Here is a 22,124-nt window from a genome sequence, read left to right as displayed (position 1 = left end):
TTGATGGTGGTAGAAAACTTGGATCAAGTTAGATATTACTTTAATATAATTCAGTACACATTTATTAAGTGCTGATTGTGAAAAAGTCACTATGCTCAGAGATAGAGGTCCAAAGACAAACCCTGAATTCAAAAGTTGGTAGAATGGTCAATACCCCATTTCTCCATAAAATATTTTTTGTTATGATTTTCTTTTTGGATGCTAGGTCTGTCTAGTTGAGCGCTCATCTTAAAAAATCTATCACATATTCCTACCTGTGATTTGAGATATCTCCTTCTTGATGCTTTATACTATTTCTAAATGAAATCACAAGAGTATGGAACCTCGTCTGGTGCTATATGAAAAGAAGACTCACAGCAGGTGTGAGTAAAAATGAGGAAAAGACAGGTGATCAGCCAAGATGGTGGAGTAGAAAGACCTTGAGCTCACCTCATCCCACAAGCAAACCAAAATCACAGCTATCTGCAGAACAACCATCGATGGAAAAGATTGGAACCTACCAGAAAAGATCTTTTACACCTAAAGACATAAAGAAGGAACCACAGTGAGATGGGTAAGAGGGATAGACTCACAATGTAATCAAGTTCCATACCCATGGGTACTCAACCCACAAACTGGAGAATAATTACATTGCAGAAGTTCTTGCACAGCAGTGAGAGCCCTGTTGGGCTCCATAACTTAGGGGTCCTGCACAGGGAAGATGAGCCCCCAGAGCATTTGGCTTTGAAGGCCAGAGGAGCTTAATTTCAGGAGTCCCACAGGACTAGGGGAAATAGAGACTTCACTCTTAAAGGGCACACACCAAATTCACACGCGCTGGGACCCAGGATGAAAACAGTAATTTGATAGGAGCCTGGGCCAGACCTACCTGCTGGTCTTAGAGAGTCTCCCAGTGAGGCTGGGGGAGGGGGTGGCTGTGGCTCTCTCTGGGGACATGGAGACTAGTAGCAGTCATATTTGGGAACATTCTACCACATGAACACTCCTGCTGGTGGTTGCCATCTTGGGACCCTCCTTCTACTCATTAGTGCCAAAACCTGGCCCTACCCAACAGCCTGTAAGCATCAATGCTGGGAAGCCTCAAGCCAAACAACTAACTGGGTGAAGACACAGCCCCACCCATCAGCAGTCAGGCTGCCTAAAGACTTCCTCCGCCCACAACCACTTCTAGACATGCCCCTAGACATGGTGCCATGGTGCTGCCCACCAGAGGACCAAGACCTAGCTCCGCTCACCAGTGGGCAGGCACCAGCCCTGCCTTCCAGGAAGCCTGCACTAGCCTCTAGACCAGTCTCGCCTCCCAGGGGGCAGGCACCAGGCTCAAGAAAACCACGATCCTAAGCCTGTGGATCCAGCCCACCCACAGCAGGCCAGGCCCTACCCTGGGCCCTGCTGGGCCCTGACCCCCTCCACTAGTAGGCCAGCACACGCTTCAGGACACCCCAGAGCCCATACCCAACTGTGTCAGGAGCTGACTTTCCCTCCCTTCCCCTCCACCCAATAATCTGAAATGAGCTCTGAGATCCCTGGGCCCTGCAGCCAGACTCCAGGAACTGGCTGTGCCTGCCAGTAGTCTGGCATTAACCCCAGAACCTGGCTTCCCCCAACAGTTGGCATGCAACAGCCCTGGAGTCTTTAGGACCCTGACTCTGCCCACCAGGGAGCCAGCACTACCCTGGGGACTCCTAGAGTTCTGCAGGCAGCAGCCTCATTTCCAGTCCCCACTAAACAGCAGCCAGCAGCATCTGCACAAAGTAGGGCCTGGCAACCAACTGGGCTAGATGCCAACCAGTCCTACCAGACCGCTCACACAGCCCAGCACAACAGAAGGACCCATGCAGCCCTCTTAGGGAGAATCCCTAGAACATATAGCTTGGGTGATGAGAGGGGAATGCATGCTGGAATGCATAGGATGTCTTCTACAGAAGGCCGCTTCTCCAAGGTCAAGAAATGTAACTAACCTACCACACACATAAAAATACAAGTAGCGACTTAGACAAAATGAGGTGACAGAGGAACATGTCCCAAACAAAGGAATGAGATAAAACCCCAGAATAAGAAGTAAGTGAAGTGAACATAGGCAACCTAGCCAAGAAAGTTCAGAGTAGAGATTGTAAAGATGATCAAAGAACTCGGGAGAAAAATGGATGAACAAAGCAAGAAGCTGGAAATTTTTAACCATTAAAAAGAGTTAGAAAACATAAAAAACAGCAAAACAGAGATGAGGAGTACAATGACTGAAATGAAAAGTACACTAGAAGGAATCAATAGTAGAATAAACGATACAGAGGAATGGATCAGTGAGCTGGAAGAGTAGTGGAAATCACTGCTGCTGAACAGAAAAAGAATGAAATGAGAACAGTTTAAGAGACCTCTGGGACAATATCAGTATCACACTATTATTTGCATAATAGGAGTCCCAGAAAGAGAAGAGTGAGAGAACGGGCCTGAGAAAATGTTTGAAGATGTAACAGCTGAAAACCTCCCTAACTGGGAAAGGAAACAAATCACCCAAGTCCAGAAAGCACAGAGACTCCCATACAGAGTTAACCCAAGGAGGAACACGCCAAGACACATAGTAATTAGAATGACAAAAATTAAAGAAAAAGAATATTAAAGCAGCAAGGGAAAAGCAACAAATAACATTAAAAGGGAATGCCCATAAGGCTGTCAGCTGATTTTTCAGTCGAAACTCTCCAAGCTAAAAGGGAATGGCATGATATATTTGAAGTGATAAAAGAGAAAAACCTACAACCAAGAATACACTACCTAGCAAGGCTCTTGTTCAGATTTGATGGAGAATTAAAAAACTTTATAGACAAGCAAAAGCTAAAAGAATTCAGCACCATGAAACCAGCTTTACAACAAATATTAAAGGAACTTCTCTAGGTGAAAAAAGTCCACAACTAGAAACAAGAAAATTACAAAATGAAAAAGCTCCCTGGTAAAGGCAGACATACAATAAAGGTAGGAAATCATCCACACATAAAGCTGGTAGGGAGGTTAAAAGATAAAAGTAGTAAAATCGTCTGTATCCACAATAAGCAGTTAAGGGATATACAAAACAATTAGATGTAAATTATGATATCAGAAACAGTAATCATGAGGGGAAGAGAGTATAAATGCAGGGTTTTTAAAAATGCATTAAAAATTAAGAGATCAGCAACTAAAAATACTCGTGTATTTATACACTGCTATACAAAAGCCTCATGGTAACTGCACACCAAAAATCTATAATAAAAATGAGGAAAAGACAAAGAGATGAGACTTTAACATGTGAAGAAATGAGGAGGGAGTAAAAGAAGCAGTGTGGTAAAGATAAAATGGTGCAAAAACTGGAAAAATATATAAGGGGAAATGGAAACAGAAAGGGATTCAAATAAAGAGAAACACAAGAGGAAAAGGGAATTTATGTCTGAATATGTGGTCATATCCTAAAATCTTTTGTCCTACTTTTGGCTTGAAAGGGATTTTTCTTTCTAGGAAAGATATTTTTAATTGGTGACATTTGTCTCTTATCTATATTTTATGAAACATTTGAGAATCCTGGTCACTAATGTATACATTTATAGGGTCAAACAAATTTTACAGAATTCTTACTCCTTATATATACCCATTGCTTGTTCTCAGTTGAATGTAACATCAGCAGTAGATGTCACTGACTAAACACTGCCATTCATAGACCAGTTTTTTCTTCCATGGGAGCAGGATTAAAATTTTCATTTATTTAAATGAGAACACCAGGGATCACTGCCACAACAGTCAACAGATTGTGAGATTGTTCTGTTGATAAAATAGTTTCTAGTTCTCTCTAGAAACAGCGGGCTTTCATTCTTGCAGCTCCAAGTGCTTAGTAATATCTGAATAGTAAACACAGCAGTAGGAGCAGAAACAATTTTTCTCAGCACAGAGGTGTGCTCCGTGTCTCACCTCAGTTCCTAAGGTGATACATGAAGGTTTTTACTTTGAGGCATACGTTCCACCTTGCAGTGCCATATGTAGTAGTTTTGACCACAGTAGAGTTAAACTTTGGATATAGTTTGCTTCCTCTTTAATTTTCTAAAGAAGAAGATATTAGAACATTTTCTGGGAAGTATTCAAGGGATTTATCTTACTTTCTGTCATTGGGTGGCACTTATCTTTTTATAAGCCTACTATGGCTCTAGAGAGAAATCCCTAGTGAGTCAAAGAGAGGGGCTTCTCTTGGCATGAGTTTATCAATAACGTGACTGAAAAATAAATCTGCATTCAGAGTTTTGAAGTGATGGCAACATCCCATTTTTCATGAACATATCTGACTGGTTTAAAACAAAATTAAAAAATGATTTTTATGTGCCTTCAAGATATTTCTTTAGAAATAATTTTTTGCTTTCATTTATTAATAAAAAAGTTAGAACCCCAATAATGTTGACCTTCAATCATTTATGACTATTTTCCTGTGGAAAATTCATATGATAAAAGCAAATTTCCCTTTCTCCTCCCCCCCAAGTAGCTATTTTCCTTGATATTAATCTGACCATAAACATAGCTCTGAAACATACTAAATCTTATTTCTCAGCACCAAAGACTCAACACAGAAAATAGATCCTCACATCAAATTCTCCTTTGCAGTATTCAGAGGAATATTAAAGTCAATCTTCAAGTCTCTGATAGTTCTTTCAAATGTGCTAAAGAATCATTTGATACTTGTTTGTTCATCACAATTGAAAAAAAAAATGATAGGGAAAAAACTCTTAAGCCAACAGGAAGCTTTTAGAAGTGAGGTACTTTTGTAGCATTATTACCAATTTGAGTCATTGTAGTAGCAATAATTAAAGCTGTTCATAATCCGAGAGAGGCATTTAAGACCAAAATTAATAAAAAGTATTTTGTTAGGGCTGTTAGTCAAGGCTTTTCACCTGGACAATGTCTATTGTATAAAATATATTATTAAAAATTGGTTTCGCATCCTTGGTAGAATATTTTTAAAAGATCTGTTGCCATATATATTATTAAAGCAATTGGCTCCTAAGAAAAGAATATATTTTGTTCTGCAGTCTTTTCTTAAATATTAATATCCTGATTAAATCCAAAATCTCCATGAATGATTCCCATGAATAACGACATACCTGGTCTCTTTTAAAATGAGGATTCTAAAGCAATTCTCCAAATTTAAAGACCTCTCCAGACTCAAACTCTGCATGGATTGTGCAGCAGAGGTTGAAACTTGGACTCCTTGACCAGTCTTTTCCTTGTCTGTTCTATGTTGTTGTCACTCCTAATTCCCCATAGAACTTAGAGAAGCTGGGGGAAATGGTATGAGTTAAAGAAACACATGGAAGAATCTCATATGGGATCCATAGAGTGGACCCACAAATCAGTGGACAGATTCCATTTAAAATCAGTTCAGTTCCAAAAGGGAAAAGGCTAAGCTGAGGGGGAAGGAGCACCTCATGTGAAACTCATTTGTTTGGATTTGCTGAGCATGTTCCTTCATTTGTCCGGGTGCAGCCATTTGCTTCTCACAGGCTGTTCTGCTATGGAATTGTTTTGGCCCTCGCAAAAATGCTAAGGCTCCTGGCTGAGGCAGATGATTGCCTTTCTAGAAGATCTTTTTACTGGTAGCAGCATGTGACTACCACAGTGATTTAAAAAAAAAAAAAAATCTTGCCCTCTTTATCCTTTGACCTTGGAATGCTGGGTCTGGGTGCTCGATCCCCAGGTGCTTCTCCCCTTGCCTGGGTGTATGCTTATTTGTTATTACCGCTTATCTGTTTCAGTCCATAACTTACCTTAAACTCTGATGCAGATGTGTCCTGATTTCTGGTAAGGGTATTTCATACTTTATTTTTCTCCCTGAATACAATTTATCTAGCTCCTGTGTAGTACCTGGATTCTATCTTAACTAATAATTTCCAGGAATTATTCCACTCTGGAATTTGTCCCGAGCTCTAGCCTTCACTGTAAGTTACCTGTTCTTTGTTTCTTGTCTCTGATGTCTACTTGCCTCCCACAGTTTCAGCACAAATATTTACCAAAACCTATGGAAAGGGCTTCTGGATTCCATAATAACACTGCTTCCCTCCTTATCGAGAAGCCCTGAACAGATATTTCTTTACCATGTAGTTGGTCTAAGTCTGACTGTCAATACAGTGATATTTATAATAATAATAATAATAAAAAGGAATATAGAAGGGTAAATGTTTGGGTTTGATGCCAGAGTGTTTAATTCTTTCTCAGCTGATTAATACAGCTTTGGTTTAGATGTGGTGGGTGTGAATTGCTCTGAATCTGAAGAAAAGTTTGTATATCTCTGAAAAAAATTGTTTTGTAATTGTGTATAGTAGTAATATTGCTGTGTGAAAACAGGTGCCAACCAGAAAGTCTAGCTTTGAAGGAAAGCTTCATAGTTGAGTTATGAGACAGCTGGAGAGCAGCAAAATAGATATGAAGCCATAAGCCCCACAGGAAAAACAACTTTAATCAGGGCCTGACACGTTGGGTGATTGTAACCAAGTCCCTTGGTATGTGTAAGCCCTGGATCAAATGGGACCAATTGACTATTGACAAGCATTACATTAGTGCGAAACTGGATGAAAAACTGGCTCTTGCCCCTCACAGACTCCAATTATGAGAAATGAGGTTCTTGTGAAAGAGAGGGACTTTGTTTGTTTTCAAAAAACATATGTGGCACTGGCCCAGGTGATACCTCTAGTGGACTGAAATTCCTCTAGGTACAGCCTTTAGATACTGCAGTGGCATTTAGTGCTGTCTCTCCAAGCCTCTCCTTCTGACAGGCTTCTTTGACTCCTTAAATTGATTCCATGGTTCTGAATACCAGTAGCTAATGTTGGCAGCTCGACCCAGGAGCAGGGAGCATCATCGCGGCCTGAGAGCCCCTCAAATGGATTTTACAAGGGAGTGGTGCATTCCATGCTTTGAAGGTGCAGTGAAGCATGTTTCTAGCACTTTTCACAGACCATAAATTAATTTGAAATGAACCTCTCTCCTCCCACAAAATATAATACCAGAGAAGAACGGTCATCATGGTTTCTCTGAAGCATAGTGCTTGAAGGGGGAAAAGTCATTTTCTCCTACATTTGTTGATGGGACACGTGACAGGTACCAAATGCTAGGCTGTCCACAAATGCGTGGCATGTGTGTCCAATTCAAAATAATTTGTAGTTTGGGGTAGATTCTCCACACCTTCAGCTCTGAACCTGAAACAGTGGAAAGAGCTGTGCATATTCCCATCCGAAGATGGGTATTATGCAGAATCACAGCTGGTGTCTCAGGAACCCCAAATGTCCTGCCTTCACTGTTTCTGTATTGCAAATATAAGGGATTATCCTTGATAGTAATTCTAGAAAAGATAAGAAGGAGCAAGTAGGACATGCAGCCCTCTTTTAGTATTGTGTGCGGGCATTTGGTAAATAATAAAATAATGCAATGTCCTTTTTAGTAATACTGCAAGGTGGAAAGCATGAAAACAGTTTTTTAGAACTTCATATTCAGAGTGCCTCATTAATTTGTGTGGAGCATCTGCTCTCTTACATACAGAAAATTTTGCTAAATTGATTATAATAAAATTGGTTGATCTCAGTTTAGTTTTCTTGTTTTCTTTTGCCTTAGTATATAGCATGGACCAAAGAAAGCCGTATTTGATTAATTGTACAAAGATTGAAAGTGATTGTGGGTCAAAGAGAGTAAGAAACATTGAAGTGAAAAAGAGGGGAGAAAGAAGAGCAGAAGAGAGATGTTCTGTTAGTAGTGAGTATCGAGGAAACTCAATATAAACTGTCTTGTCAGTGGTCTTTTTTCCTGCCTAAATCCTCTCCTGATTTCCAGAACTACACATCTAACTGTCCAGAGACTACTCTTCTCCTGTGTTTCATGGGTACCTCAATTCAGTGTCCAAGCTGAGCTGCTCATTTTTCCTCCACATTTGTTCATCCTTCCTTGGGCCTTGTCTTAGGGAATGGCACCATCATTCTACAAAAGATAGAGACTCAGGAGTCATCTGAGATTATTTGTCCATTTTCATTCTCACTTAATAGCTATAAATGGGTTGTCAAGTCTTAGCTCCCAAATTCCCTACCCTTTTGTAGCCAAGTCTACCCTTTTGGAGCACTTCTTGCTTGGATTACTAGCTCCGTGGCTCTACCCTCCATCGTACTTAAATTTAGCCTTTAGCCTGTGGCCATAGCTTTTTAAATGCAAATGTGATTACATCACTTCCTTGATTAAAATTCTTTAACAGCCCTTATTGCCCACAGGATAAATTTAGCACCCCAAATTCTTTATGATCTAGCTGTGCTTGCTTCTCTAATCCTATTTCCTACCACTGTACTCTGAGGCCCTTTCGGTAGATGAAGAGCAGTTTTCAACAAGTATAGTGCTGTTTCATACTTCCATGTCATTGCATGTGCTATTTTCACTGCTGGGAACACCTTTTTACATTTGGAACCCAGTTTGGAATCTGGGAAGTCCTCCATGACTTCTTAGCTTGAATTATGTTCTTTCTCTAGCCCTCCTGTTAACATGTACATAATCCTCATATTGTATCCATCATGTTAGTTTAACTGCTGGTTTCTCTGTCTCCCTTATTTATTCTGAGCTCTTTAGGGCCAGGAAGAGTATTTTATATATTTTTGTACACCCAGTGCAGTACAGTCCCTAATGTATGTTGTGGGCTCAATGTATACTTGTTGAGTCAACATATGGATGCAACGATAAAAAAGCAGAACTTGATCAGGTTGGTGGATGAGGAGGCACCACTTTGGAGAGATGATCGCTATTGTTTTGGGGGATCTGGCAATATGTAGACATAAGAGATGAAAGAGAATTTGATCTTAATTCAGATTTGATTTGGACTTCTGGGCGTGTTGATCCTAAGAAAACCAGCAGCAACTTATAATTGAAGACTACTATAAGGGTGAGAAGTAGTAACACTCATGAAAAACTGAAGAAAGACAGACGCCTCTCTCTCTCTTTCTACCTTCCTCTCTTTCTTTCTAGCTTCTTCCAAAAGAGATGTAAAATAAATGTTAGAATATATATTTTAATTTTTAAGGTGGCTATATTAATATGTATGTATATATGTGTATACATATATAAGCTTAAAACCTTTTCAATACAATGTAATCCTTTTTTGCTGAATAGTTCTGTGTTGATGTGAGTAATGACCAGAAAAAAGGAGTTTGGGGCAGGGGAGGGAGAAGGGAAGTCAAGTAATGGTAAAGTCAGAATATATATTTTGAGAGCCGGCCTTGGGGGGAGAGGAAAAAGCAGAAACAGAGCACATGGGGCTTCAGAACTTCATTTGTCTGCCTGTCAGTGGGGAATGTGGCAGATGCAAGAAGTGAAGGTGTCAGGGGTGAGTGGTGCACTGGGTTCCCACAGGCTCGCTGTGTAGATACCATGGACAGAGCTAAGGCAGCATGCCTCTGAATTAGGGAGGATACTAAGAAACTACCCGGGGAATAGCAGGCACATCTTTTTTTTTTTTTTTTTATCATACTGAACTAATTAGGAACATGAGGATTACCAAAAGCTTTTTTTCTAGTTCAGTTATCCTCTCCTCATACTCTGGAGCTTTAGCAGTGCTGAGAATCAGCGGTCAGAATGTTAGATATCCATTCCACCGTGAGTCCAACCTTCTGGGCTCTCTCTTAAATTGAAGAGAATGCGTTTAGGGAAGAAAATGTAGCCAATGACTTCTGCAATGGGGAGTTGATAAAAAGCTGGCTGATACTGCTGGGAATTTGAAGGCATATATGGCCTAAAATAAAGCGATGAGTAGGTTATTCTTTGTGGGCTACTTCTCACTTTGGTGTGTAAACGTAAGTTATATTGGTTGTTTTCACAATGTGGCAAAAAAGCATCGCCTGTGCTCCAAGAAGGAAAACAAAAACAAAAACAAAACAGTTCCTGTATTCTAAGCACTAGTCCAGGCACTTTAATTTACTCCTCCTAACCACAGTCTGTTATGGGTTTATCATCTTGATTTTGCCATAGAGGAAGCTGGGCTTCCCAGCTAGTAAGTAGTAGAGCTGAGTTCAACCCTGGGTCTGGCTAACTCAGATCCTGTTCACATCCTTTTCTCCCCACTGCCTTCTTTGCCATCACATCTTGGCTGGCAGCAGGAGAGTCAAAACTGACAGGAACCGTGAAAAGCCTGGAGTTTTCAGCCTGCTAGGCAAGCAACAGTGCCATAGAGGTAAGTCACTGTGGGCCTTGTCATTTATTTCTGTCTACTTTAAATCTCTTATCTGTAGGGCAAAAAGCATTTACAAAGCTTTCAGAAAAAATGCTTTGTGATTACCAGCACTAGGCGAGCAATGCCTTGCCTGTTTTCCACAGATAGCTGCAAAATATGTCTTTTAGGGAGAATTATCTGCTTTCTTCCACTTAGATTCATATATAAACACACTAACGAAAAAGTGTTTTGGAAATCCCATAGTCCTCCGTGTGAACAGATACTTTCTATTCCAGGTTGCATTGAATCAGATTAAACAAAACAAAACAAACAAAACCTTGAAAAACAAAAAGGTCAAGTAACTATTCAGTTGTAAATAGACAAACAAGAATTGTTACAACCTCTTGGTAACAAATTCCTGTCCTGTGGTAATTCCTATTAAATCTAGGAATTCCAAGATGTAATTCTACTGGTATGAAATATCAGGTGTTCCCTACCAAAGTGCCAGATTTTTTTTGGCGGCGGGGGTGGGGGGTGGTTTGAGAAAATATGGTTTGAGAAAATATTAAGGAAAGGACTATGAGTTCTTTCTGAGTTCAAACATAACCAGCCCTCTGGATAGGGTCTAATTTGGTGATATTTTTGTCTTTGAAGAAAGAAAGAGGTTGTTAGAATTGTCATCCCCATTGGCCTGATGGGAGCTTAATCTTCATTGTCCTTGGTACTTTCTCCATGTAGACTTCAGCTGTGGGAATAATTCTTAAGAAATTGCACAGCTGACCTTCTATAAGCAGGCCCCTTTCGCATGATTAGACGATTTAGAATTGCATGTGAATGTGACAGTTCGTGAAGCCTGATACACCTTAGACCCCTTGCTCTAACATACCTTGTTGAAAGTACAGACCCAAAGATCCTTGCTGGTCCCCATGTGGACCTTTAGAGGCTTCAGGCCTGCTAGGTCTTGCCGCAGCTGCTATGCGTATTCTCCTCCTGCTTGAGACAGGGAATTCCCGATGGATGAAATTCTGAGTGCTTGATAAAGAGCCAGTTTTCGTATAGTCTCACTGAAAAGAATGAACATAACCCTTAAAGGGTTGAGAATCTGTTATTCTGAGGTTTTTTTGTTTTTTGATTTTTTTTTGGTTTTGTTTTAATAGTCAAAGCCTACTGATTCTATTTGAGATGTCTCTTCCTCACAAGGTACAGCATCCTGGCTGGAAAGGGCTTTAATCAGCCAGACATGGTAGGGTGATTGCTTTGCTCCACTTTGCTTTACTGTTAAAACATTAAGTGTAATCTGATGTGTCAATAGAGCCACCTCAGGTACTCAGAATCATTTTAATTCCTCTTTCCATCAAAACATAGTGTCAATACTGATGTGAATTGGCATTAAAAAATATACGGGAAATCACCTGGAGAACAGCACTTTTTACTGATAGGAGGTCTCTTTAAAAGCAGTCTCTGTCAAAGATTCAATTTGAACTCTTTCTTGGCTTTGAATTTTACAGAGCAGTGTGTTTTTTTTTTTTTCAACCTGACCTGCTTTGCATCATTCAAACCTATCAGTGGAGGAAAGAAGGTTTTCCTTTTTATCTGACCCTGAGGGAGATGTTGTACATTCCCAGTGTGTGCTCTGTAACGGATGTGCAAGATGATACATGAGTGGATGACATCACTCATGGATGGTGATTAAATACTTCCCTGGGACTCACAAAATGCACTCAAAAGACAATGGAAAGAAGGAATGATGATTAGCTTGCTTATATACTCCACCTGGGTGGACTTTTTACTGGGTGCATGTTTTTACAACTCTAGATAGATTTTAATTTTGGGAAAATATGAATATACAAAATGGAAGAATATAAAAACCTTAGATTTGCTTTGGAGAAATATAAACTTATAAATGTATATATATTTGTAACATATTTCAAGTGCTTTATAATTTATAACATGGGATATATCATATATAAATATATGTATGTGTAACATATAATACATACGCAATATGTAAGTATATTCACTTCATATCATATATGTTGTGTTCTAGATCCCCAGGCAAATAAAAAAAACAGGAAAGAAAATATTTTATTTTTTGATAAGTGCTATATTCTTTGCTAAGTGGCATATATAGATTACCTAAGTGATTTTTATAAGTACATTGTAATATTGTATTTGGAGAGTTGAAGTGATCCTCAAGCATTATTTATCCAGGTAGTTCATTTATTAACATCTGTTGACATTTGGCAAACACACAGTTGTTTATTTTCTTGCTTTGCAGAGTCTTTGGGGGATAAATGACCTGTTGAACTAAAAAGTGAACATCCTTAAATTTCAACCTTTGAAAGCAATAGAATCTCTTGACAGGAATGACTAGATTTCCTTTGTTGTTTGAAATCTAAAAGCTGGTCATTCTTTTTCTATTTTCCTAGTGTTAGCAGGTGTGTGTATGTGTGTGTGTGTGTGTGTGTGTGTGTGTGTATTTGGCAGCAAATCACTCAGCTGACCTTTTTCATAATCAGCTACAGTAAGTGAAGTGCACGTGTATGTGTGTGTGCTTGCACTTCTGGTGTGATGGACAGTTTGCTAAAATATGTGGGAAAAGTTAATCCCTCTGCCCCTGACCTTTGGCACAGGAACCTTGTGCTTCCAGTAGAAAGTGTAGTAAATGCCAAGTCCTTTGGGCAGAGGATGTTTGCATTAATGTTTTCTATGCTGGAGCCTGAGCCATAGATTTTCTGTCAGGCATCCTTTCCATTGCTGATATGGAATAGGTTGAGCTGTATATAGAATATAGTGCCTGATGCCATCTGTTTTGACACCCCGAATATTTTAACCCCAGCTATTGTATTAAAGGAGAAAGCCTCCCACTCTCCATCATGCGTGTAATTACCATGTAGTACGGGAGGTAGAAGTCGTGTAGTTTAATGTGATTGTCAAAGGGTCGGTTGTCATGTTAATTACCAAGGTCTGAATGATTATAATATGACATGAAGAGGAAGGAGGATGTGTATAGTACATACCAACCTTGTGAGTGTAGTTAACTCTTGATCTTGGAAATCTAGGGCCGTGATACTAGCACAACACAGGCATATGACTCTGCATATGCCAGTCTCTCTGTCTGAAATGTTTAGGGAATATAGGTTGCAAACAGAATAAAGCAGCCTTGGAGGAAAGACCTCACCTCAGGAGATTAAAATGTTGTCCAGTGCAGCAACTGGATTTAGCAGTTTAGACTTAATACTTGACTCCCCTGTCTCCACATTGCTTCCTCCAAAGAGACACAAGTCCCATTGATTCTAACACTTAAATATCATCCAAATCTATCCTTTCCTTTCTATTTGCATTTTCATTGTCTTAGGTTCCCTTTATTTCTTGTCTAGATTATTGGCCAGATTACTAGAAGGTGCCAGCTTCCAGTTTTAGGTTCTCTAATCCATTCTTCAGCGTAATTAAAAAAAAAAATGCACATCTACCAAGTCTCTCTGAACTGAGTGTTGTTCTCAGATGCCCCATGCTTCGCTGTGCCCCTTCTGTCATTCTATATATTGCTCTCTCTGCATTTTGTACGTTTGTGCCTTTAAGTCATCCTTTAAACCCCAAGATATGTAGCATCTCCTCACTGTAAGCCTTTACTGGTTTGATTTAAGAGTCCTTCTTTGGGCTCCTTGGTGTCATGTGCTTGTTTTGGTGATAGTGCTTTTCATGATTTGTTAGAGTTGTCTCTTGACAATTGTACTCCTGGCTTCTAGAACATAAACTCCTTGAGGGCAGGGACCATTATATATTTTGTTTTGTATCCGAGAGCCTGGCATAGAGTAAGCACTAAATGAGAGTTTCTTGAATAAGATAATAAAAAGACATGACTTTTAGATAATAGAATAACATATGAATAGTCCTGGTAGACGGTCAGTAAAAGAGAGTGTTTATGTAGAACATGGTTGGTGACACACATCTGTTCTCACAGATCTCTTCCCTGAATCTCTTTCACTGCACGCTTACACCAGTCTTGACATGATCACTCTCAATTGACTAGGGGTAAATAATCTGAATCCTTGCATGCCATCTCTTGACTTAATTATAATCCTTGGTGTTGGGAAAGGGAGGCTCTTTTTCCTTCTCCTCTGGTTTCCAAGAGAAGGGATTTCTTCCAATTAATCCTGGGCTCTTGTTTCATCCCTTATACTTCCCTTTGGAACAAGAAAGAGTTGCTGATTGATGAGTTTGGGAGTGGAATTAAGCATGCATAGTTCATCTCCTTGCCCTCTTTTGCCTTCTGGAGCATAGCTATACCAGGGGCATGCATTCTATTCTGCTGCTCTGTGTCCTAAAGCCTGTGGTGGTCTGATGGTGCCTGTGACTTGGATGGGAAAAAGTGTCTAAATCTGATGTCCAATAGTAGAAATCCCAATTTACCAAATATGTAAACCACATTCTTCAATAATAGGTTTATCAGTATAAAAGATATGTTGCTATCCCAACTGTCAAACTCTTTTGTTTTATTTTGTATTTGTTTTACATCTCAGGTGGAGGACTGTTTTTATTGGGTAAACTCATAGCTCAACACATAGAATTTGAGAGCTAGAAGGAATCTTAGCTCTACTCTAAATATATATATATATGTATGTATATTTTTAAAGAACTTTTATTGAGATATAATTGACATACAGTGAACTGCATAGAAAGTGTACAATTAGATATTTTTTTCTTATTAGTAATGTATATATGGCAATCCCAATCTAAATATATATTAAACTTTGAGAAGTTTACTTCTGCTTACTAAAGAACAGTGAGTCGGAGTTATGTAGAGTCAGCCATCATTGTAAAAATTAGACTCATATCTGAACAATTATCATTTTGGGATATGGGCCATGGTAGGATATAAGTGCTAGACTGAAACAAGGGCCACAGCCAGGTAAGCAGAATAGTTAGTATTAGCCATGAGTGGTTGAATGCAGAAGTAAAGAATGAGAATGTCTGTGTGAGTGGAAAGGGTAAGGTGAGAACAAACACAGAGGTAAAGTAGGTTCAGTAATCAATAATTCAACCAAAAAAACTTAGCAGTAAGAGTTCAGAGATCCAGGGGAGGATTTTGGACAAAAGGCTGTACCAGTATCAAGAAGCACAGAACTTTATTATTATTAATTATTATACATTTATTTTTATTTTTGGCTGCGTGGGGTCTTAGTTGCAGTGCACGGGCTCTTTGTTGTGGTGCATGGTCCTCTGCATCTTTACCACTGTACCACCAGGGAACTCCCAAGAAGCATAAAACTTTAGGATTGGAAGATATCATATGTCATAGAGTCTGTCCACACATTCATTATTTAAATCATGTCCCCAGTATTATCACTTTACAATATCAGCTCCATGTAGTATCCATCTATTTCCAAAGACAAAACCCTCACTGTGTATTAACTTTTTGCATCTTTACTATGTCCATTCTGTCTTTGGATGTCTATAACTCTTCTGCTTTGAATGAAATATATTTCTCTTAATCTCTTTCTGTGATATCTTATGAACTTTGTTATAACTAAGGTAGGGAATTTTATGGTTGAAAGGGACATGGAATAATATTTTCTTCTGCCATAGTACCTAGAAGGAGAAATACTCTCCTAAACACATTTGATGTGGTTTTATTGTCCCATAGTAGGGGTGACCTTAAAAGGGCATAGGTTCTGGTGTCTGCCTCTTGATGGAAAAATGTGGCTCCATATTTACTAGGTTAAGATCCTTGTCTTTGGCAGACATTCACCAATTTGCTTGATTAATATCAATGAACAAGTTAAGTCCTTCAGTCACCTGGGGGTCACTTTTGCAGTTAACTCGTCCTGGCAGGTGCCGTGGTGTGTGTTTTGTTTAGAGCTAACTGTTCTGTTGGAGCATAATGGAGGCATTCCTGCCACAGTAGGTGACTGATAATACGTATGAGAAAGTATTTCAGACCAAAATAAAAATGTCCATCTATCTCATGGTCTTGGTGGATTCTCCTGGAACTCTATCAAGCACTTGTTTAAATGCTTGGCTTAAACAGTCCGAAGCTGAGAAAAATTCTTGCAAAAACATCTAAAAGATATGCTCTTTCTATCTGCAGTGATGGAAAGCTGGAATGGCCTTTCATTCCAGAGGGAATTACTGGTTAAATGACTCATTATTTTTAATAGGAAGGATAGTAGCCATACTACCTTCTTATTTTAAAAAAAAAATGTAGATGTTGTTCATCTCATCCAATCTCTTTAAATGTGTCTGCCTTACCTACTCAGATGGTGGTGGCATGCAAAATTGCAGCTCTGTTAGCTCCTACAACTCTGATGTCATCTCTGCTATCTCCTTGTCACAATTTACGACAGATTTCTTCTTCTTGCTCTCATCCTTTCTGTATTACTGATCCATTTTGGGGATGTGTTGGGCCTCATTCTTCTATCCTCTTTTGGGCAAGTTTTTGCTTTAGCTCTCTGACTCCAAGACCATTCTGGTATTTGACCTCTGGTTTTCTGGATTAGAATCACCAGTTACAAGGCACATGTCTATTTACTGCCCTTGCCAGAGAGAGGAATTTGACAGATAGGACATGAATCTATTACAGAATGCCAACACTCCCGGCTTGGGAATTCTTCATTTCTTATCAAATGCCTTCTCGAAAGGAGTGATATGTAGGGATGTTGTATAAGGATTGCACTATTATCTACTTCTGTTATTTACTATACTACTATATATGCATTACTTTCATTTCCCTTAGATTATATTAAACCATTAGGTGTCTAAACATTTGGATTAGTTATCTTAGCCTCTTACAAAGACACCTTGAAGGAGTTAGGCTTTGAGGTTATGCCCTCAGTTGTGGCTGAGGCCCAGTATAAGGAACAACCTATTTTGGAATAGTTTTATAAAAACATTGAAAATCTTGTCCATTACATCACTTCTTATCTCATATATAAAGCTTCAGGAATACATGCCTATTAGAATTTAACAGAGGAAAAATGTTACCTCTCTCTATGAATGTTTTCCCCTTTCTATAATGAGAAATGCACATTTCCAATAATGTAACTCAATATATTCTCATTTATTTGCCCTGGATGCCAGGAAGCTCAGGGCAAAATGCAATGGTTAAATATAGCATTTAATATTTTAGTTGGTACAAATACATTTTTTCTTTACCTGAGTTTTCTATTTGTATTTTATTAAGTTGTTTTGTGTATATATGTGTGTTTGTAAGCCAATAATCTCAAATTTATTTTTGAAAGAGTCAATATTATATAGACTTAACTTCCCTGAACAACTGTCTTTCTTACTTGGGAAAGTTGTGGTAAAGTCTTTAGGGACCTACTTCTGGAATTTCTACAGCATCCTTAAGGGATTCCATATATCAGCCCTATTCTGAGTCTTCAGATACTTACAGTATACATGGCATGCCACTAGATGCTGCAAGTCACGTCTAAACGAAACCAAACCAAAACCAGACACCTTCCTCAGTTGTCTTGCCATATTGTTGAGGAAGTATCTTCTATAAATAGTGGGACTTTAAGGACAAATAATAAGTTTACAGAGACTTTCAGAGTCTAGCAAAGGTACACATTGGGCAACCAGAGACGGTCTGGATTCCACTTCATCAGGGATCCAAACTATGGATAGATTTGAGTACATGATGTGGAGATTTGAGGTCAATGGTGTGCTGGTAAACTAGCTCCCACTCCCCCTCTACCAAGTCCTGATTTGTAGTGTTTTCCATTTTCCTTGGTGTAAATACTTCTTCCTACATGGCCAATTTCAAGCTGTTAATGATGTAACAACTGACTTGGAAAACATTTCTAAATATTTAAAAATTGGCTGTCATGAGCCTCTTTGAGCTAGGTCTTGCATACCACTGGATGAAGGCTTTACAGCATGTGATGTTATGAGCAAGGGCTCAGATTTGTGAGGTCCCGTTAAAGGACAGAGAACAATCCCAAATGGCTGCAACAGGAGGTTCATATAGGGAGGAGATGATGACAAGATTCAAGAGATAAAGGCAGAGTTTGGAGAGTATGCAGTTGGACATACTGTACCCAACTGTGAGGAGCTCTTGAATTTTTTGAAATAGGTAAATGACAGGATAAAAATGAACATTTCAGGAGGATTGACCTGTTATTAGTTATATGTTGGGTGGTTTTAGGGGAGTAGAGGGGAGCAGAGAAGGTAATAATGACCTTTTTGAAAAGCAGTAGATGTGAAGTGATAAAGAACTAGATTTAGAGAAGAAATAGCTAGTGTGAAAAGGAGAGGTTAGTGGAAGGGTGGACAGTGGAGGCAGTGGTGACAGTGTATCTCTGTTCCACGTAGAATCTGCTGCATTAGTTTGAAAGCTTGTACTGTAGCCAACTCAGGGTTCATTTAGTCATTTGTTTGGGGATTAGTATTGGCTGTTACTGAAACCTTCACTGGGGCTGTGGTGAGAATACCTATACATCGTCTTTCCATGGAGTTGCTTGACATAATGGCTGGGTTCCAAAAGCAAGCATCCCAAGAAATAGCCAGATAAAAACCATATTGTTTTCTGTGACCAACCCTTAAAAGTCATGTGACATATCTTTTGCTACATTCTGTTTGTTGAATCAGTCACAAAAGCACAACAAAAGGAAGGGAAATGAATTCACCTCTTAATGGGGAAATAGCAAATTTCTGAAAGACCATATGGGAGTGGCACAAAAGGATTTCCCAATAGGTGATTGCTATTATTCTTAATAAATGGGTTTAAATGTCTTCAAGCAAAGTAGTTTCCTCCAAAACTTGATGAATATTTTCAGTAAATGCCTGGTATGGGTTAAGTAACAACCAGGAAATAGTAGTTATGTAGCTCTTGTTATGCAAATGGTATGATTAATGTGTAGTACTATTGCATGAGACGGAAGATAATAGCATTTTCTAAGAAGGGAGAACAAGGCCTTACTTGTATGATGAGCTTGTTTTTGGATTAATTAACTGGGGAAAAGTAACATAATAAATTACAAACTCTTACTGAAAGCTCATCATGCAATAGGTTCAGTAAATCAGTTTTATCCATTATCTCATTTAATCCTCACAAATAAACCTAAGAGGTAAGTATTATTAGCCTCATTTACAAAGGATAAAACTGAAGCTCAGAGAAGTGAGATAATTTGCCTGGGGTCACACTGTTAAATAATGAAAGCTGGATTCAATCCCAGGCCTGTGTTCTTAACTGTTATATTCTACTTCCTCACTATGAAGTTGGGAGAAAACTGGAATAGAAATACAGCCTTCATTTTGACTGCAAAGAAATATGTCTAGGAGTGGGATTGTTGATGCTGTACATGAAATGATACTTTAAATGTGGAGGAGAACTAGGATTCAGAAAGTGATGGAGTTAAGCATGTGCCTTGAAAACTTTGCAGTCCTTTAAATTAAAATGCATGTCTCAAGTTAGAATAGGAATCAGGTAGAGCCAGAGACCCTTGAAACATGCTTGCACAGGAGTATAACCATTTTCACACATTTATTTTAGTACTAACAATATTAGATGTTAAATATATGTTTATATACTTGCTTTACCCATTAAGCTTTGAGCTATGGACAACGTGCATACAGCACTTAGTAGATAGTATGTCTGTAAAATTAAATAGAAAGGAGTTGCACTTTATCTTCTTTCACTTTATAATTTATTTACATTTTGTTTGCTCTAATTTTTGTTGGTAAAGTTTCTTCAAAGTTTTAGTGTGTTTTAGTGATTGTAAGTGAACCAAAAGTATGAGCTCTCTCTCTTCTTTCATTCTTAGTCCAGTGTGTAAAAGAAAGAGCACATCCTTGAATGCCCCTTTCCTCTTGTAATAATCCTGGTGGGAGAACCCTCAGAGGAAGATGAATCACAGGAGAATGGAGGCAATAGCCTCTAACGGTCCCTAGAGAGAGTCGTAATCCTTGTCCACAATCCTACATAAATATCCCTCTGCAATAAGAATTTGGAAAGAAGAGTTTAGTCATTCATCTGGACAGTTAGAAAACTGTTAAAAAACTTTATGACTTTATGTGCTTTAACATAACCAATTTATTGTGTTGTTGTGACATTTTATTTGTTCTGACATTTTGACATTTATGTGATTAGCACCTCTGGGTAATGGCTGAAATTAAACATAGACTAAAAGGACTCAGGCCAAACAGGGATGGGTGTCCTCTACTTTTCCTGGACATTAATCTCTTCCTCTCAAATATATAAAAATAAACTTTTTCTTGGTTTGATTTTGCCTCCCAAAGTCTTTTCTAAGTTATAATTAGAGATGAAAATTAAGATATCAATGAAAAAATACACTCTGATTTATCACTTTTGACAGAGGAGGTCTTTTCCCCAGGCTGCCTCCCAGTTCCTTATTTTAGAAGAAACAGCAGGTGAGGGTGACTGTTGCTCACCTAGTGGCAGCTTCCAAGAGAAGAATTATATTCAGGAAAATATTTGAGATTAAAAAAGCACATCAAGAAAGAGGCATCATATCAAATCAAGATATTACTCAAATCAGCACACTACCCAGTTTTAAAATGTTAAATTCTCACATTTCAAGGTTGGAGTTTTAACACTTTATGCTTCTTATTGACAGATGACATAAACCTCCCAAACAAGATTTCACTTAAAGATGGCACCTCCCTTTGAGAAAACACAGGGACTAGCATTAATGAGCACTTGCAAGCCAAGTGCCTGATAGACTATGTATTTATACAACTTTTAATCCTCACAAGTCTCTGGTGTAGGCATTATTATATCTATTTTGTAGAGGAGAAAATTGAGGCTGAGAAAGGTTCAGTGCCTTACCCAGAGACATGTAAAACATAAATAGAAGAACCGGGAATGTAACATGAGTATCTGAAACTAATGCTTCTCAAACTTTTTCTTTCTTTTTTCCCAAGAGATTGCAGTGCCCACATGCCCACCTCTCTTTCTCTGCTTAGTTATGAAATACTACTCTTTGTTTCTGTCATCCTACAAGATTTTTTCTGGCCAGCTTTCTTCCTTCCTCCTACCCTTCCTTCCTCCCTCTCTCCCTCCTCTTTTTCTTTCTTATCATGAAACCAATAATTTTTCTTTTAATTTTCAATATTGAAAAATATATGTTTATCCATATTTTATTAAATCTATGATGCCATTGATTGAGAGACACAAAATTGGACTATGTTCTACTAAGGAAAAAAATACTGTCAACTGAATTATGACATCATGCCCTAAAGACAGTCCTGCATGGTGCATGAATCATTTACATCAGCTACTCATTGTCTTTCATCAGTGTCAAGGGATTTAGCAGTTTATTTTGTTTTCAGTTCCTCTGCTTGGCATGTGATAGCTAATCCCTTTTGTGTGCATCTCCATAACAAAACCCAATACAGCTTCATCTGTTTCTGAGTATTTTCTTTTTTAGGTCTGTAAACACATGGTTATTATTTTTAAGAAAACATGGGGCTCAAGTCATTCCTGATATGTTGAATATTTGCTTCACTAAATCAAATTTATTCCCTACTGCTCTATTTCTGTATATTTCTGTGTATGTAATGACTTCTGCTTCAATGCTGAATCATACTGTAATCCTATAGGAGACATTTTAAATGGGAATTAAACTCAACACTTGTAGCACCAAAAATGCGCAAAACTCAATGGAAATGATGACCATGTGAATAAATTTAATCAAGGCAGTGACAACCACATCAAAACTGTCATCTGGCCAGCCCTGGCTACATGCCACTAAGACTCAATTTCAGAGATATTAAAAGGTGAAAAACTGTCCTTCTTAGCATCAGTGAAGTAAAGAAATATTGAATATGCTTTTTGATAACCTCTGTTTTCTGCTTCTCAAATCCTGATCCGATCTCAGCTCCTTTATTCTTGAGGCATGGCTTTTCCCGTTCTTCTCCTCCTGCAAAGAAATATTGCCGTGCGCTGTGCCTCTATCCGCTGTGATAGGTTCCTTCCTCTACT

The 22,124-nt window shown here is 38.7% G+C and overlaps 1 pseudogene; it reads left to right on the top strand.

Moving 5' to 3' along the window:
* LOC130844384 (V-type proton ATPase subunit E 1-like) overlaps positions 1–22,124 on the top strand; it is a 54,941-nt pseudogene that overhangs the window by 2,475 nt on the left and 30,342 nt on the right.

The sequence above is a fragment of the Hippopotamus amphibius genome, chromosome 2 (genome assembly GCF_030028045.1).
Source record: "Hippopotamus amphibius kiboko isolate mHipAmp2 chromosome 2, mHipAmp2.hap2, whole genome shotgun sequence".
Taxonomy (NCBI): domain Eukaryota; kingdom Metazoa; phylum Chordata; class Mammalia; order Artiodactyla; family Hippopotamidae; genus Hippopotamus; species Hippopotamus amphibius.
This window is presented reverse-complemented; position numbering and strand designations above follow the sequence as displayed.